Here is a 19,207-nt window from a genome sequence, read left to right as displayed (position 1 = left end):
CGGAAATGGACAAACGTTTTATTTGAGAAATATAATTATGCTCAATGTAATGCTTCTCAGAAGTTTAAAAAAATACTGAAAAAAATAATGAAATGGCCCATGTTCCAATCTATGCTAACAATAGGGAGTAGGAAAAGGCAACTTTTTTTTTTTTTTGCTGTTTTCCTCATTGCTTGGACAGGCCGGCCATTTATAGCAACCTTTTTTCTATATTAAACATACAGTTAAAGTGGTTGTAAAAGGCACAAGTTTTTTTACCTTTATGCATCAGCCCCCCCAGTCCTCCTAATATTTACCTGAGCCCTGTCTCGACCCACCAGTGTCCACAAGAGCGTGTTTTGTTACATTTTTCAGGTAACATTGTCGCATTTACCACAGACAACACAGCATGCATTCAACATATCTTCATCCAAGCAACATTTCCTCATCATTAGTTAGCTAACACAACACAAAGAGCTCAATGTATACACACTGTACATGTCTTACATTACTGTAAAACTAGTATTCTACATCAGCTCATCATTTTGAAATTCAAAAAAGCTAATTTCTCTGAAACTTGCCTACAGTGCAGACTCAAACGCTTTTACTATCAAAAATTGAGGCTTCCTGAAGATACAACCTTTCCAATTGTATATGAGTCTCTTGGCCAATTTTTCAAAATAAAACAAAATTGCAAACCGATCGGCTTGCATCTGATCTCAGTTAAGCCAGCTAAGTATCTGACACATTTTCTACGCTTTCCTAATGTGCTATGGCTTACAATATAAGAACACAACTTTAAACCCAGGACAAACAATCTAGCACAATTCTGCATCATTATTTGTATCTCTAGTTTACACAAATCAAACACCCTACTTCTGGTACGAAGTGTTTTGTCACCTTTTTGGGGTTGTGTTCGATATGTGCAAAGAGAGATCACACAAATACTTAAAAGTATAACATTTATTAAATATAATGACAGAGAAAGATAAAGAAAATAGGACAAGAATACTTAACTAAAGATGCTGTTTCGCCACAGAGTCCCCCCATAAAGGAGTGGCCAGGTAATCAGACCAGACGCTTGAAAATTGCATGATGGAGACGAGACTAAATGTTCCAAGTAATACCTGTAGTATTTAAACTTGTGTAAGGAATAGACAATCCCCAAGGCATCTCCCTTTGCAATATGCCCCCTCAAGGACTTGATCAGTTAACAATGACATTCCTTTGGTGTAAGGTAAAGCTATGCTTATGTCCTTATATGGCCTCCTTAACCAAGATTTGGAGGCTTACAATTTATTAGCGAGACACATTATTAATAAGGAAATAAAAAATATACAGTTTCCCCATCAGAGCCTTGCCTCTCCAGGGACTCGCATCCCTGATTGGCTTTTGGCAGTAGTGGGAGCCATTAGCTTCTGCTGCTGTCAATTACAGCCGGTGAGCTAATCAGAAGATGGAGAGGACAGGGCCGAGCCGCGGCTCCATGTGTGAATGGACACACAGAGCTACGGGTCAGGAGCACACCTGCTTGGGTACCCCCAGAGCAAGCTGCTTGCTTTGGGGGCACCCAGCAGGAGGGAGGGGTCTCAAGAACTGTGTTTTAATGCTCAAGAGGAGTGAGAGGCCTACTTTATGGGAAGTAGGGAGAGTGGGATGAAGAATAAAATGCACGGTGATGTTTGCCCATGGCAACAGAAGAATTTTTGCCAGGATTACAAATTGTCTGATCAAGTGATGTGCTGGAGAACGGGAGAAATGCATCTTGCTGTACTAAAAAGACTGTGTCTGCTTAACAGTAGAATGTGCAAGTATGGACGGAGAAAATGGCGGCCCAGGGCATGTGAATCGTTGTGACAGGGGCCATGTGTGTGCTGGAGCTATGCAGGAAAATGCTGACCGTGCATCCAATGACAGCGGGACATTCTTACAAAATAGTGGCAGTGTGGATGCTATAGAGAAAATTGTTGACCATGCATTCAATGACAGCGGGACATTTTTCAAATACAGTATGGCGAATCTTGCTCGTACAAGTGCTAAGAAGAGAAATGTTGGCGGTGCATCTGACAGCGGGACAATTCTACTGACTAGCAAGGAGGGTCAGCTGGCTCAGAGTGATGGAGGTGCAGCTAGGGCCCTGGTACAAGCAAGGAGGGTGGATGCGTGCAAGCTGAGAGGCACGGTCCGCTATACAGTAACTTCCATGCAGGCTGAGTTGAAAGACAGCGGCATTGAAAGGGTTACTGTTCCTCGCGGGAAAGCATGTGTCTATTTGTGATTCACTGTGTCCAATAGGGGAGGGGCCTGTTGGACAGTGGAGGAAACACAGCCAGTGACACACAGACTTTGTAACTGTCCCAGTGGGTTGGCACAGACAGTGGTGCATCCTGGGATATGTATAAAAGCCAAGGACACATGTGACAGGGTGTCTTTTGACGGAAAGCCAGGTCCCAGGAGGAGGGTGACAGCTGTCTCTCCTCCTGTTTGCTGGGGAAGGTGGTCACAGGCAGTCGGCCTAGTGAGCCAGTGGTGTGGCTGAACCCAGAGGTCCAGTGAAACTGACTGTGGAGGTGAACGCAGAGCAGCTCTGGAAAAACAGTGTCCGTGAGTACAGGGGAGCTTGCCATAGGGTCTGCCCAGGAAGGGGACAACTCCAGTGGCTAGAGTCAGCGGACAGGTGTCAGCACACAGGCAGTGATAGTAAAGGGGGTGCCAAGTTATTAACCCTGAAGAGAATATTCAAACAGGAACAGTCTATTTATCTTCACTTCTGTGGCAAGGTGAAGCAGCGGCACAGAAATGGTGGGAATCCATCATAATGAGCATATCAGTGCCCATCAGTGCCCATGAATGCGGCCTATCAGTGCCCATCAGTGCACATCAGTGAAGGAGAAAAATAAACTGCTTGCAAAATTTTATAAAAAATTGTTTTCAAAATTTTCCATCTTTTTTAGTTTGTTTAGCAAAAAATAAAAAACCCAGCGGTGATTAACCGGTTGAAGACTGCTGCAAGCACATAAACTGCAGCGGTCAGCCCCGGCCAGGCAAAGTGACGTATGGGTACGTCCCTAGCCTGTAAGCCAATAGGGGCGAGAGCGCGCCCCCGCCCCGGCTCGTTCACGGACACCTCCGTGCGTGTGACCGGCGGACCCGATGTCCGCTGGTCACTCGCGATCGTCCGCTGTGAAGGGAGAAAGGCAGGCGTCTAATGTAAACAAAGCCGCCTGTCATTCTCCCCCTGTGTAACAACACAGATCATAAGGTCCTGCTATGTAGGACCATTGATCTGTGCTGTTACATGTAAAGCCACATCCAATCACAGTTAGAAGCATGCCCCTAGGGACACACTTAACCCCTCTTTCCCCAATAAAGTTAACCCCTTCCCTGCCAGTGTAATTTTTACAGTAACAGTGCATATGTATAGCACTGATTACTGTAGTAATGTCACTGGTACCCCCAAAAGTGTCAAAAATGTCAATCAAGGGTCCGATCTGTCCGCCGCAATGTCGCAGTTCCGCAAAAAAATAATCGCACATCGCCGCCATTACTCGTTACAAAAAAAACAACAAAAATGACAAAACTCTTTCCCTTAGTTAGTAAACGCAATAACTTTTGCACAAACCAATCAAAATACGCTTATTGTGATTTTTTTTTACCAAACATATGTAGCAGAAAACAAATTGGCCAAAAATGTTAAAAAAATTAGATTTTTACATTTTTTTTTTTTTGGGAATTTCATATAAAAAAATGTGAAAACTATTGTTATTCTTGAAAAATTGTTGCTCTTTTTTTGTTTATAGCGCATGATCAAAAAATCACACAGGTGATCAAATACCACCAAAAGAAAGCTCTGTTTGTGGGGAAAAAAAGGACATCAAATTCGTTTAGGTACAGCGTCGCACGACCGCGCAATTGTCCGTTAAAGTTAAGCAGTGCCGAATCGCAAAATAGGCCCTGGTCAGGAAGGGGGTAAAATCTTCCGGGGCTTAAAGTGGAGTTCCACCCTGGGAAAGTTTTTTTAATAAAAATACCCCCGGGACAGTCAGGGCTAGGCCAGGCCACAATGGATAGCCTCTGATCTGTCCCGGGTTGCACTTACCTTTTAGAAGATATACTTACCTTGAAAATGTATTGTCCAGCGCTGCCATCTCAGGTGTGGGCAGCTTGAAGCCAGCGCGATCCTCTTCTGCGTCCTCTTCCGTCTTCTTCGGTCCCACGATGCACTGCACCGGCCCCGCCGTCACTTCCGGTGCCGCAGCGTCATCCCTGCACAGCTTCTGGGCATGCCCAGAAGCTGTTTAGCAAGGTATGACGGCGCCTGCACCGGAACTGACGTCGGGGCCGGTGCAGGCGCATTGATTCCTGGGAGCGATGACGTTCAGCTCCCAGGAATCATTGCAAGCCAGGAAGTGACGAATCGCCGTGGCCGCCGAGGGGAGGAAGAGGAAGTAAGGTAAGTATATTTTCTTCTAAACGAGGTAAGTAAAAAAAAAAAAATTGCGATTATCCATTTGTTTTTCAGGTGACCCGGAGCGAGAAGATGGAGGTAAGTATCATTTTAGGGTGGAACTCCGCTTTAAGTGGTTAAATACCAATAAAAGAACGCTCTATTTGGGTAAAAAAAAAAAAAGATAAATATTTCATTTGGGTACAGTGTTGCATCACTGCACAATTGTTATTCAAAGTGTGACAGCACTGAAAGCTGAAAATTGGCCTGGGCAGGAAGGGGGGGTAAGTGCCCAGTAGGCAAGTGGTTAAGTAATAAAGTTATCACCAAATAAATAGGCTCATAGTGGAAGTGTGAAAAGTGCTCTGATCCATTATGGGTATACAGGGACGAGAGCTGTTAATTTGCCAGTTTACTTTGCAAATCAGTGCAGCACATTATGGCAGATCTCTTACTAATTTGAATAATGTATTTGTTAAATGAATTACTTGCTATTATCAATCTGTCAGTCCTGTTGACATGCAAACAGTGAATGCAAATGTTCTCACCTGGTCCATTACCTGATGAGCTCACGGTATCCATTGCAATGCTAATTGTAGATATGGATTATTAGCGTCTGTGTCCTTTGCTTACTGTATCTCATCAAGTGCGTACATTTTTAACCACTTCCATACAGGGCACTTTCACCCCCTTCCTGCCCAGGCCAATTTTCACCTTATAGCGCTGTTGCATTTTGAATGACAATTGCACGGTCATGCAACACTGTACCTAAACCAAATTTATGTCATTTTTTCCCCACAAATAGAGCTTTCTTTTGGTGGTATTTGATCACTGCAAGTTTTTTGCTAAACAAATAAAAAAAGACCGAAAATTTTGAAAAAAAAAAATATTTTTTGTTTAAGTTATACAATTTTGTAAATAGATACGTTTTTTCCTGCACTGATGAGCACTGATAAGGCCGCACTGACAGGCACTGATGGGGTGGCACTGATGGGGTGGCACGAATATGCGGCACTGATAGGCAGCACTGATGGGCACTGATATGTGGCATTGATAGGTAGCACTGATATGCAGCATTTGTGGGCACTGATAGGCGGCACTGCTGGGCACTGATAGGCGGCATTGATGGGCACTGATAGGTGGCACTGATGGGCACTGATAGGCGGCACTGATGGGCACTAATAGGTGCCACTGATGGGCACTGATAGGGGGCACTGATCAGCACTGATGGGCGGCACTGATGGGCACTAATGGGCACTGATAGGCTGCACTGGTGGGCAATAATGTGCACTGGTGGGGGGCACTGATATATGGCAATGATGGGCACTGGTGGGCATCACTGATGGGGAGGGCACTGGCGGGCAGAACTGATAGGGTGGGCACTGGCAGGCTCCCTGAGCCCTGAGTGCCATTCCTGGTGGCAATGGTGGGCATCCCTGGGGTCATGGGTGGGCATCCCTGGGGTCATGGGTGGACATCCCTGGTGGTTCTAGTGGCACCCCCCCCCTAATGATCTGCACTGGTAATCAATGCTCTGATTACCAGTGCAGACCCCCCCTGTCAGGAGAGCCGCAGATCGGCTCTCCTATACTCGTGCCTGTCAGGCACGAACTAAGGAAAGCCGATCAATGGCTCTTCCTGTGTACTATGTGACCAGCTGTGATTGGACACAGCTGGTCACATGGTAAAGAGCCCACGTCAGTAGGCTCTTTACCAGGATCGAAAATGCGGTGTGTCAGAGTGACCGATCGCCGCTCAGAGTCAGAGTGACCGATCGCCGCTCTGCGCGCCCCCGGGGGGCACGCAGAGCGCATTATTCTGCCACCATCATATGACGTCCGGTCAGGATAATGCAACCACTTTCCCGCCGTCAATCGCCTATAAGGCGGGCGGGAAGTGGTTAAAGCAACACATGGGGGAGATTTACTGAAACTGGTGCACACAGAGTCTGGCGCAGCTGTGCATGGCAACCAATCCGCTTCTAGGTTTTATTGCCAAAGCTTAAAGCGGTCCTAAGGGTTGAAGGTTTGAAGGTTTTTTACTTCAGTATGCTGCTCTTTGTGTCTTTTGGTCACACACAGCGGGGCTCTGGAGCGAGCATACACGAGTGTCCCCATAGCAGGTGGCTTGCTATGGGGGCACTCAGAGAAGAAGAGGAGCCAGAAGTGCCGGCGGGGGACCCCAAAAGAGGAGGATCAGGACTGATGTGTGCAAAACCTTTGCACAGAGCAGGTATTATTAACATGTTTGTTATTTAAAAAAAAAAATTAACCTTTATTATTACTTTATTTAAACAAGCTGAAGTAAGAAGCTGATTGGTTACTATGCACAACTGCACTTATTCTATGTGCACAGGTTTTAGTAAATAATGTATTCGCTAATCATATACTGCTTCTGCCATTGCATCATTCACCTTATTTATCAAAATCATTCTCTATCTGGAATTGTTAACATTTGCCCAAATGAGCAACATGTATCCATCTTGACTATAATTTCAGATGATAACATAGAATGTCAGGACAGTGGGAATCTTGTCACGAATAGCTTCAAACATACCTTGTCTATCAACACATTCAATAATTTCCTCCTTAGATCCTGTTGCCACATAGTAGGTTGCTATTCTTCTGATGCCCACCTAACCACCCACACCCTTGACACCATTCCTTCACAAGTATGCCATCCCCATCACGCTCTATTCTATCTTTCCTAATTTACATCTCCAATCTCCCTCTCTCTCTCTCTACTGGCATCTTCCTCGTCACTGGTTACCACCATCTTGAAAAACCTCCAATCTTCTAGACTACTTAGTCTACAACTGCCTTAGCCACCAACTCCCTGTTAACAACATTCTCTGATTCTTAACACTCCACAGAAACTGCTCTCCTAAAACTCAGTTCTCTTGCTCTTAGATGTTTTCTGAAGTTTTTGACACAGTTGACTTCTCATTCGGCCTGCTGTGTTAATTGCACTGCTTAATTGTGTTGGCCCGGCTGAAGTAGTGAGTCCTCATAATCAAGGGTTAACTCTGCCGGCCAGGTTTTCCCAGGCTTTTTGGAAAGTGCCCTCTGCTGGATGAAACATAAAAAGAGTTGATGACACCAGTTCCCGGGGGCCCTCTGTTAGTAAGTGTGACAGACCCAACGGGGAAAAGGGCTTTTGGAGGGGACTGCAAGGTAGCCTCTTGCCTTCTGACTATGGGTCCTGGCTTTTGAGGGGCCTCTATTCTTTGGGAGGTGTGTGTCTGGGCGACCTTTGGAGTGGTTTTGCTTCGGATTTGGGTCCATGTCTCCCCAAAACACACAGACTCTGGGAACCTTGGACCTGGATACAGATTTGGAGCTTCTATGCCCAAACCAACATTGATTGGTTCAACCCCCCCCCCCCCAAGACTCCGAGACTCAGAGCAGATGTTAACATAATCAGCTCAAAACAACCTGATGCTGGGGTCTCCTGCTATAATCTGTTTACTAAGGTATTTTTCTCTCATGGTATAATTTCCCCATTGTATGCCACCTAGGTGTGAATTTCCATTGTTATTTGAGTCACCTATTGTTTCTGTCTGCTATTTTTCTTGGAGATGTGACTAGCATTGTGTCCACTTTAACTTGTTACCAAACTATTGTGGGATGTTGATACGTTTATGTAATTAGATTACTGTTTATGGTAGTTGTTCATTAGATGTACTGATATTACTGTTTACAGTTTACATTGTTTAGGGTAATGTGATCAAACTCTTACCTGATTTTTTGTGGTATATATTCTGTGTAAATTTACAATAAAGTCAGTTTCAGTTTGCACCTAAGCCAGTGTCGTCTAGTTCTTGGGTACACTATTCAGCTATAATAACTGGTTTGTCAGAATGTTTATACTGCTCTGATATAACAGTGTCTATTTATACAAATAAGCAAAGATCTGTAAGTTAGGAGAATCTCAACTTATTTCTATAAATCATAAAAATGCAAGATCGTTTTAAGTGACACTAAACTGAAGATAGAGGATACAATTCTGTGCAAAAATATATATATTTATTAAATACTTCAGTGCAAAATAAATGTCAAAAAATATAATTGGTGATTAACACAAAGTTTCAATAAAATGCAATAATATATCACAAAGGTAATATGAGAATAAAATCAAAGAATATTATCTCAGAATAATAAAATGATCATAACCAAAGACTTTTAAATATAAGTGACAGTCTACATAAAAGATGGCAACCAATATGACAGGTTTGACATGTGACTTCTCTCATCCAACAGATATTCAATTTATATGTTTTAAATACAGTTGCATGGATCAACATTGTTGGACCATGCCTTAAAAAGTCCAGATTGTATTGATAAAATATGTTTCTATTTTCTTAACCTACCATAAAGAATACATCACAACTGAACCCTTTTACTAAAAGCCAGAATCAGCTTAAATCCCAAGATAAAAGAATTAAACCAATCATACTGCAGTTAGAATGATTTAACTTCAAATCTTGATGCTACAGATTAGGTGATGGGTCAGTTAAGTGCATCTAAATAAGGCAGATCAAATATCTATATGAAGAATAGGAACATACTTTACCAGCCAAATTCTATTGTCTGAGAAGTCACGTTGTCTTGGTTATAGGATCAATGGTCACCCATGAGTTTCAGAACTCCCTCACGATCTTTTCAGTCCTCAGCTCCCTCCCTCTCTTAGCAGACTAGGATTTTTAAACCCCCCCTGGAGTATGGGCGGGGATCTCATTACCATATAATCTCCACGTCACTAAAAGCATCTAATTACTATAATCAATTATTGGAAATTAAAATTAAACATCCACTAGGGGCAGTGTTGCATTACTTATTAAATTTTGTTTTAACATACGTCATAACATACAATGGCCTACTATTAAAAGTGACCTTGATGACCTGTTGACTAGTGAGAGCCCATTAAATCACTTGTCTGTGTCTTACACTGTCAATTAAGATGTCTGGCCTTTAGGATTTACAACACCTTGATCAGTCCAAAGTAATTCTTATATAAACACTCCTACCACATGCCTTGAAATGAAGTAATACGTTTTTAAGACGCACAAGTCCTTACACATCATAGAAAAGTATACTTATGTATATATATATATATATATTATATATCTAATATTATATAAGTATCAAGTTCACACTTCTATATTAATAAGAATACAATGTACTATCGTTAATATACATCTTACATATGATGATGTTTTCTATAAAAACTTATATGGTTCATCTTTAAATGTCTGCTAGAATATAGTGGGGTATTGTCCATTGTTATATACAGATAAGATAACAGGCCAGACTAGCCATGAGTGACTAGTACGATGTCTCGCCAATTGATTCTTATCTGATGAGATGTGTAAAGGGGTCTTATTTATGACTGCAGACTTACAAGGATTTTCTGTAGAACTTAAGACTAAAAAGGCATCTTGTAAAAGAACATGAACTTCCCATGAACTCCTAACAAAATGGATCCTGTCCTGTTCAGAATCTTATATGCATAATATGGTATATACATGGCTTTTAAAATCATTTTTATTCTATTAGTTAATTACACCCAATAGTCCCGCTAATCCCCCCCCTTTCTTCCCAGTAGGCAAGTGAGCAACTTAGGCATATCTGGGGAGAAAGCTTTTAGAAGGAGTAGCAAAAGAAAAAAAAAAATGTCTTGTTCTCATTTTGTAAGAGAATAATTCATATTGGGAATTGTTCAAAACTTTTAAGTAAAGCGGTAGAAAAAAAAAATTTGAGAAAAAAAAAAAATCAGTTCAAAAATGTCAGTTCGTAGCGACTTTGCTTAGCGTTAGCTATGTCACAAACTGTTCCTTGTTAGTCTCTTTGAATTCTGATCTCCTGGTAAAGAAACACAAATGTTCCTTGAAATCTGCATCTCCAGTTTGCAAAGTTTTAATGGAGACAGAAATTAACTGCTGCAATGGCATTGGCAACTACCATTCAAAGCGTAGTAAAACATTGTTGGCAATCAGGAATCCGAGAAATCTGTTTGAACGTCAACCTTGGATGTTGGTTGGATAATGAATGGTTTCAGCATGGCCTAGAGTGTCATACACCTAGACTGAGGTTTTGCTCACATGCGCAATGCACCATTCTCACATCACCTTCAACTGAAAACAGGAGATAATGTGATTCCTCTTAAGGGATTTCCTCGGATCAAATGCACAAAGATCTGTAGAAACAAATCTTCCTCTCCTTCAACAAGAATCTGTGGTGTCTCGCAGCTTGATTCCTGAAGAGGGACCTGATGCAATGAGAGGTTCCGTCCTGAGCTGTGCTCTAGGGAGAGATCCATCCGATCGCGGTGTCTTTGGCAAACATCATCGTCTGTACCAATCAACGACCTGGCATGGAAGGTTAATCTCTTCCTATTGGATGAAACATACAGTATGAATATATATATTCCCCTCAATTGATATTTTTCAGAATCACGCAACAATAACGAAACTTTGCATGTAAAGATCTGTTAAGTGAGAGAAAATATCACAATGTCAAATCATTAAGTACATTAGGTTTCTTCTTCAGCCTCGCCGTCCAGCATTCTCAGTTGGGACCTAGGATGACAAGCACGTAATTGATTGACATGAACCCATTTTTCTACAAAACCATCACTCTTGACAATTTTAATCTTGTAAGCCACAGGTGAGATCTTATCAATGATGGTGTATGGACCCTTCCATGAAGGAAGAAACTTCTTTTCCTTTACTCGATCCCGAGCAAAATTGTACAGATACACCTTATCACCTGTTTCGTACTCCTTCTTGGTGGTTTTGAGATCATAATAAGTCTTGTTACTTACAGCTGCTTTCTCGAGGTTCTTCTGCGCAAAAGCAAAAGCATGTTGGAGATGTTGACGTAGGTGCTCCACATATTGATGTGTCGTGGCTGCATTGATCAGATTGTGATCTGATGTGCGATACAACAAATGTTGTGGAAGAATCATTTTCCTACCTGTCATCAGTTCAAAGGGCGACATCTTGGTGGCAGCGCTTGGTGTGGCTCTAATAGCCATGAGCACTAGAGGCAATTTTATGTCCCAGTCTTTACCTGATTCTTTGATGAATTTCTTAAGGATGTTGACAATGGACTGGTTATAGCGCTCCACTGCTCCACTAGATGCTGGACGGTATGCAATGTGCAACTTCCGTTTAACCCCCAAGATTTTCCATAGCTTAGACATTACCTCACTGGTGAAGTGCCGGCCCTGATCCGACTCGATCCTTAATGGCAGACCAAATCTGGAAAAGACATGGTTAACAAGCAAAGTGGCACATGTTTCAGCAGTGTTATTATGAGCTGGTAAACATTCTACCCATTTGGTGAAGAGACAAGTGACAGTCAACATATAACGGTTACCTCGGGACGACTTTGTGACAGGACCTATAAAGTCAATCTGGATATCAGACCATGGCAATGAGAAACCCTTTCTTTGAAGCGGGGCACGATGCGTAGGGCCTTGAGGTTGGAATTGAGCACAGACCAGACAACCCTGACAGTATGTTTGGACATCTTTCAACATATGAGGCCAGTAAGCATAATCACGTAGTAACTCATGAGTAATCTTTTCACCACGGTGACCTGCTGTGGGTGCGTCATGGGCATGTTGTAACATTAGGCCTCTAAATGTAGTGGGAACTACCCACTGTTGAAGACCATTCTTAGATGTCCTCATTAGTAAACCATCCTGAATTTTGAACTGAGATTTAGTTCTCACAAGTAATCGGAGATCTTCCTTTTGGGCATAATCTTCCTCCGATAGGGGGTTGTTAATAGGATCCTCAATGTGTTTATAAAAGATTCCAAGTATAGGATCGTCTTTTTGGCTTTTAATTAGATCCTCACTTGTGGATTCTTGACTCCATTGTGCCACATTATTTGTAGTTTGAGCGTTAGCTCGTTGTCTAGTGACAGCTTCAATGTGTATCAGTCCTAATAAATGATCTATGTCCACATTTGTTCCATTTATGGCACCTTGTTTAGCAAGTTGATCGGCTAGATCATTACCTTCCTTGTCCATGTTCTGGGTTTTAGAATGACCTTTAGTTTTCTTCCAATAAATGGTTAGACCATTACTTTTGACTAATTCATCAATGGCACAGAATAGCTTGGCATGTTTTACAGGTTTGTTATTGGACCGTGACATGTTATTTCTTTTCCAAGTAGGCAGGTATTCAACAAAACTATTACGTACATAATTGGAATCGGTGACTATAACAAATTCTTTGATGTTGTGCTCTATAGCAATTTGAACAGTTTTGTATACAGCTGCTAATTCGGCCACTTGGCTGCTCTTAGCACCAATGCTGTATCCCACTGAAATATCTGGAAATCCACTGGTCCAAGCGATTCCAATACCTGCTACTAGTTCTCTCTCCTCCCCTGTGGTGGTGTGATAAGCACAACCATCAATATACACACATGGAAGTAAAGGACAGTAATCCTCATCATATGCTTTGTAAGGGGAAGAGATTTGTTCCTCTAAGAAATCCTCTATTGGCTCCTCTTTATGAGAATGAGCCGCACAATCATGAAGTTCGGCAAGTCCTTGAGCTACTGGACTCTTTTTATTTTGTTTATACCGAATTTCTAATGGCCAACCTTGTAAAGATAACGTCCATGCAGTTATTCTGCTGTTGGACAAATTGCCATCTCTAATTTTGTCACTTTGTAAATATTGTAGTGGTTGGTGTGCCGTTTCAACAATAATTTTCTCACCCTGAATATAACTTCTGAAGTTTTGAAGGGCCCAGACTGTGGCTAATAGGGCTTTTTCACAGTCATTAAATTTTACCTCTACAGGTGACAGGGCCTTGCTGGCATATGCGATGACCTTGTTTAGTTTGTCTTGTTTTTGACACAATACAGCACTAATGCTGAGATTTGTAAAACCAGTTTCCAGGTAAAAGGGTTTACCCCCCTCTGGATATATGAGACATGGGGCTTGGGTGAGTCTCTTTTTAAGTTCAACCATGGATTGTTCCTGGTCTCCCCCCCATGTCCATGGTACATTCTTCTTGAGCAATGTCAACAATGGTTTACTGATTTCTGCATAATTATCAATAAACTTACGTGAATAGTTCATCATACCCAAAAATGATCTCAATTCACTGACATTGGTAGGTGTTTTAGATTTCAACACAGCATCTACCTTCTTCTTTTGAGGATTTAGGCCTTCGGAAGTGACCTCATGTCCCAAGAAGTTTACTTTGGTACGACACCACTGGGCTTTCTGTAATGAAATTTTAACACCTGCCTCTCTCAACTGGTTAAGCACATGTCTAATCTCCTGGATATGCTGTTCAAAGGAGGTGCTTTTCAACAAAATGTCATCCACATATGTCAAATTTCCCCTTTCGGTAGCATCAGGCATCGCCTTATGCAAAAATACAGCAAATTCATGACCTGCATTTATATAACCAAATGGCATACGATTCCAGGTGAACTGTTCCTTGCCAAATGTAAATGCTAGTTTATATTGGTCTTCAGGACTTACCTTGATGGTCCAATAGCCTTGGGCACAATCCAGTGCAGTGAAAATTTTGGCTCCTTGCATTTGTGCCAAGCATTGGTCAATATATGGCACGGGCCAGCCGGACATATATACACGCTTATTGAGCTGTCTGAGATCAGCACACAAACGCCATTGACCATTCGGTTTGAGGATACCAAGGATAGGATTATTATAAGAACTGTGCACCGATCTTATAATGCCTCTCTCCTTGAGATTCCTTATTATTTCCGCTAGCGAATCTTAACAAGCTAGTGGAAGACGATATTGCTTGACATAAACGGGAGGTGCCTCTGGATCAGTTTGAATCCTAGCAATGTGGATATCTGTTTCACCACAATCATAGGAATCTTTAGCAAAGATGTCCTGACACTCCAGGAGAACTTCTTTTAGTCTCTGGCGCTCTGAGTCATTAGAGCATCCATCAGCTAAGGAGACTTCCTGCTGGACCATTTCTAAAAACCCTGGAAAAGCTTCAGGTTGACCTATTTCATAGGCTTCTTCAAGTTTGTCAGTGAGGTCATGACTTGGCTTATTAGTCTCACCGATAGACACACTATATTCCTTTGCTTCCTGCTCATTAAGTGGATGATCAAAGGTAAGGGAAGATTCCTCCACCTGGCAGGTACCTCTTTCAGGATCAAAAGGATAAATTGAATTAATGGTGAACAATCCTTCAGGAGAAGAATTAAATGTTTGTTCGACCATCTGTTCCTCGGTGAGATATTGTTCAGGAATTAGGCCGATGACTACATTTTGAAATCCAAAAGTATAATAATCTGAATCTAAGGCCAGACCAATTACAGTGTCTTTTGACAAATGGATTTCATTGGGAGTACTGTTGTTGACAATTATTTGAGTTTTGGATTGGTGAATATTTACCATGGGGATAGGACTTACTGAAATTCCCAGTTGTTGCATCCTATTTGAGAGGCATATTAATGCATCAAGGTTCTTTAATTTTTGGCCTTTTGGTACCTGAACAGGTAATAGGAAATTATTGGAACCTGGAGGAATGACAACATTTTGTGGTACTAATACCTTTACTGCATATGGCAGTATCTGGGATGATCTGAGGGCCTCATATTCATTCATGAAAGCACATGGATCCTCTTTTAATCTAGTCCACAATATGGAATTCACCACATCCACGTGTATGGCAAACCGATGTAATATATCATTGCCAATGTACATTTGACACCTTGGCTCATTGAGTACCAGGAATAAATGAGTGGCTGTTTTACCCCCTATGGAAATAGATAACATGCATCTTGCAATGACATTGTGACTTTCAGAGTTATCATCCAATTCATGGACCCAGTTATCTTGAGGGTTAGGATACTTAATTACTTTAGGAGTGGCCACTTGTTTTAGCAGATCCCTACTAATGTAACAGTGTTCCTGGCGCAGATCCAGTTTAGCCCTTTTAGTTCTTCCCAGGTCATTAACCTGTAGGGAAAAGAACATGTCATCATTCACCCTTTCAATTCCTGCTAAGAATTGTGTATGATCACTAAACCCAGTAGGGACAGGATCTTCGGGATGAAGGTGAATGGTCAGAACATCACTTTCCAAGCAAACATTTTTAACTCTTTCAGGGGACACACATATGGTGTTATCCTCCCGTCCACCAACTGTACAGGTGGGAGTGGCTTGTAGGAATGAGATGTCTGGAATTTGGGAATTCCTGAAATGGATCTCAATGGAGTCCGGTCTTTCTTCAATTACATGGCAGTTACGTTTACTGCGATAGGACTGGGAGTGCTCATAATTAATCGGCATTTTTGCTTGGGACCAAATAACCTTATTAATGAAATCCACAATGGGATTCAATCTCTTAAGGAGATCTATGCCAATAATCAAACGATCATAGGGCAAATAAACTATCAATATGGGATGGCAAATTATTTTATTTCCCAAGTTGATGGGCAACCAAGCTTCTCCTCTGACCTTTAAAGCAGTGCCTGAAACACTTATGAGGTTAGCTTTAACACTTTTCAGCTTGTATTTCTCAGAAGATAAATCCTGAATTTGTTGAAAATATTTCTGAGATAATATAGTTGCATGGCTACCTGTATCTAATAAAGCCATTATTTGTGGTAAATCATTATGCAATTTAATTTCCAGATAATACCTGTCATCAATTTCCTGTAGTGAACACAAGTATTTAGAATGATCAGTGAAAAGAATGTCATGTTGTCTCTTACCCCTCGACCCCCCTTCCTTTTTCACACAGGATTGCGTGCCTGTCAGTTTCACAGAGGAAGTTTTGGAAGTCTGCAAAATAGAGTCACAGACAAGTCGCCCCTCCTCCTTGCCATCTGGCATTGGAAGGGTTAAATTCTTTTCAGGCATACAAACAACAGGTTCAATGATTTCACTTTTAGACATTGATACAGTACAGGTATTTACATGACTGGAAACTTCTGTTATTGGGGGTTGCTTTCTGCAGAATTCGGTCCTGAAAAAGGATTGTTGGATTTGTTACTGAGAAGCTGGGATATTTTGTCCATCTGTTCTGCCATAACTCCCACTTGGTTCTGCATCTGATCCATTCTATCATAGAGATTATTTCTATTTTTCCAGTGAACTCTGGTGGCTGGATTTTTGGGATTAGCAGTCTGAGACTTGTCAGAACCTTCTGATCCAGAACAATTATTTTGATTTTCTTCAGGGCCATTTTGATAATTCCTAAACTTCCCTCTCGGGTATCTTTTAAATGGAGGATTGCGTCTTTTTACCCATTGATGCTTTTTATCTGGTGCACTATCAACAACTGGACCCTTTTTATCATCTGGATGTGGTTTAGCCTTATTTAATTTGGGAGTATTGGGGTCTTTAACCACATCTGCATAACTCCTTTTTGGGGCTTCAAAGTGTCCCTCATCTCTTTTATGATGAACCTCAGAAATTTCATTATTCAGCTTTTTAAACCTCCTATCCTGAGTCTCCTCGCTATTTTGCAATACAGCAAAAAGGGTTGTACTTTCTGATAGTAACCAATCTAGACCCCATTTGGGATTATATTCCCGGGCCAGAATAATTTTGATTTTATTTGGCAGAGCATCGTAGAACAATTGGATAAATTCAGGGTTTTCAAAGTGGGGCTTTTCCTCAGTCAGGCTATAGGCATTTTTGAGAATGGACAAAAATTCCCTAGGGCTTTGATTTGGCCGACATTTCAAAGTAAACATGGCCTTTCTAGCAGCTGTGGCTGTTTGATAGGGACCGAATTCAGTTTTCACTTCTGAAACAACTTCAGACCAGGTATTTTTGCCCATATCTCGTAGGGAATTAAAGAAAAACCTGTATTTTGATTCAAACACCCATGAAATGAATTGGATCTTCTGCCTGTCACTATTTAAATTCAGGGTCAGCATAGCCTCCTCGTAGGCCTCCAAATGATTAATTATAGAAGGAGAACCTTTCTTGGTAAACAGACCTACTGTTTCTTTTAAGAATTTTATCACCTTTGGGCTATCACATACAGGCTGAGAAGTCTTTCTTTCACTTCTTTGAGACTGTTTATGAGATAAGGTTGAACTCGCTTTGGGAAGAGAATGTCTTTTGGGTCTAAAAATCTCTTCCTCAAATGTGTTATTGGAATCACTCTCAGAATCTGACATTTGAGTTTTTGTGGGATGTTTAAAAACATTATGTTCAGCAGAGGTTCGGCTCAAAAATTCAGGGACATTTTCTCCCTTCCAAATAGAAGGTGTAACCTTTTCACTGCTGGTATCTTTTTCCAGCACTGGATACAGATAAGCCGAATCCTCTAACTCCTGTTGCATTAATTCTTTAGCAAATTGCAACTGGTCACATTTGATTTCTAAAGCAGCCCTCTGTCTGTCACATGTTACCAATTCACTATGTTTTTGACTCAGTTCTTTTCTTAGGGAATCAATTATTTCTTTGGTTTGATTGCTTTGCTCCTGATGACCTGATATATGATCAACCAGTTTCTTATTTTCATCAAACAAATTTTTAACTTGATTTCTACAGTCACTAATTATTTGTTGTGATTGTTCAACAAGCTTAGCCTGGGATCTCAGTTCATTTTGAATTTTGTTCAATTGAGCAGCTAATGCATCAATTGTGTAAAGAAATACTGGCCATGATCTATATATCAGTCCATCTTTATCTTTCTTATGTTTAGCAACAGCAATTTCACAAAGAAATGAAGCTACCCATGATCCTTCACTCCAGATATCATTTACATATCCTGCAATTCCTCGTTTCATTTCAACTACCCAACTATTGAGTTCACCTTTAACATCCAATCTATCTTTGACATAAGACATCACATTAAATTTGACCGTTTCTCTAGTCTGTTCATTGTGCAGACCCATTTCTGATTCTGGTTCTGGTTCTGTATCTGTGCCAAGGGGAAGTAATTCATCTGACACACCTACAGATTCAGCCATGTTCAATATTGTAACCAACAATAGCAACAATCAATTAATGTGAATGGCAATAAAATATATATTTTGCACAATTATAACCCCTATTTCACTAGGTACTTATCTCGCGCTCGGGCCTCCAATTATGTCAGAATGTTTATACTGCTCTGATATAACAGTGTCTATTTATACAAATAAGCAAAGATCTGTAAGTTAGGAGAATCTCAACTTATTTCTATAAATCATAAAAATGCAAGATCGTTTTAAGTGACACTAAACTGAAGATAGAGGATACAATTCTGTGCAAAAATATATATATTTATTAAATACTTCAGTGCAAAATAAATGTCAAAAAATATAATTGGTGATTAACACAAAGTTTCAATAAAATGCAATAATATATCACAAAGGTAATATGAGAATAAAATCAAAGAATATTATCTCAGAATAATAAAATGATCATAACCAAAGACTTTTAAATATAAGTGACAGTCTACATAAAAGATGGCAACCAATATGACAGGTTTGACATGTGACTTCTCTCATCCAACAGATATTCAATTTATATGTTTTAAATACAGTTGCATGGATCAACATTGTTGGACCATGCCTTAAAAAGTCCAGATTGTATTGATAAAATATGTTTCTATTTTCTTAACCTACCATAAAGAATACATCACAACTGAACCCTTTTACTAAAAGCCAGAATCAGCTTAAATCCCAAGATAAAAGAATTAAACCAATCATACTGCAGTTAGAATGATTTAACTTCAAATCTTGATGCTACAGATTAGGTGATGGGTCAGTTAAGTGCATCTAAATAAGGCAGATCAAATATCTATATGAAGAA

The sequence above is a fragment of the Pelophylax lessonae genome (genome assembly GCF_965119305.1).
Source record: "Pelophylax lessonae genome assembly, chromosome: 3".
Lineage (NCBI taxonomy): Eukaryota > Metazoa > Chordata > Amphibia > Anura > Ranidae > Pelophylax > Pelophylax lessonae.
This window is presented reverse-complemented; position numbering follows the sequence as displayed.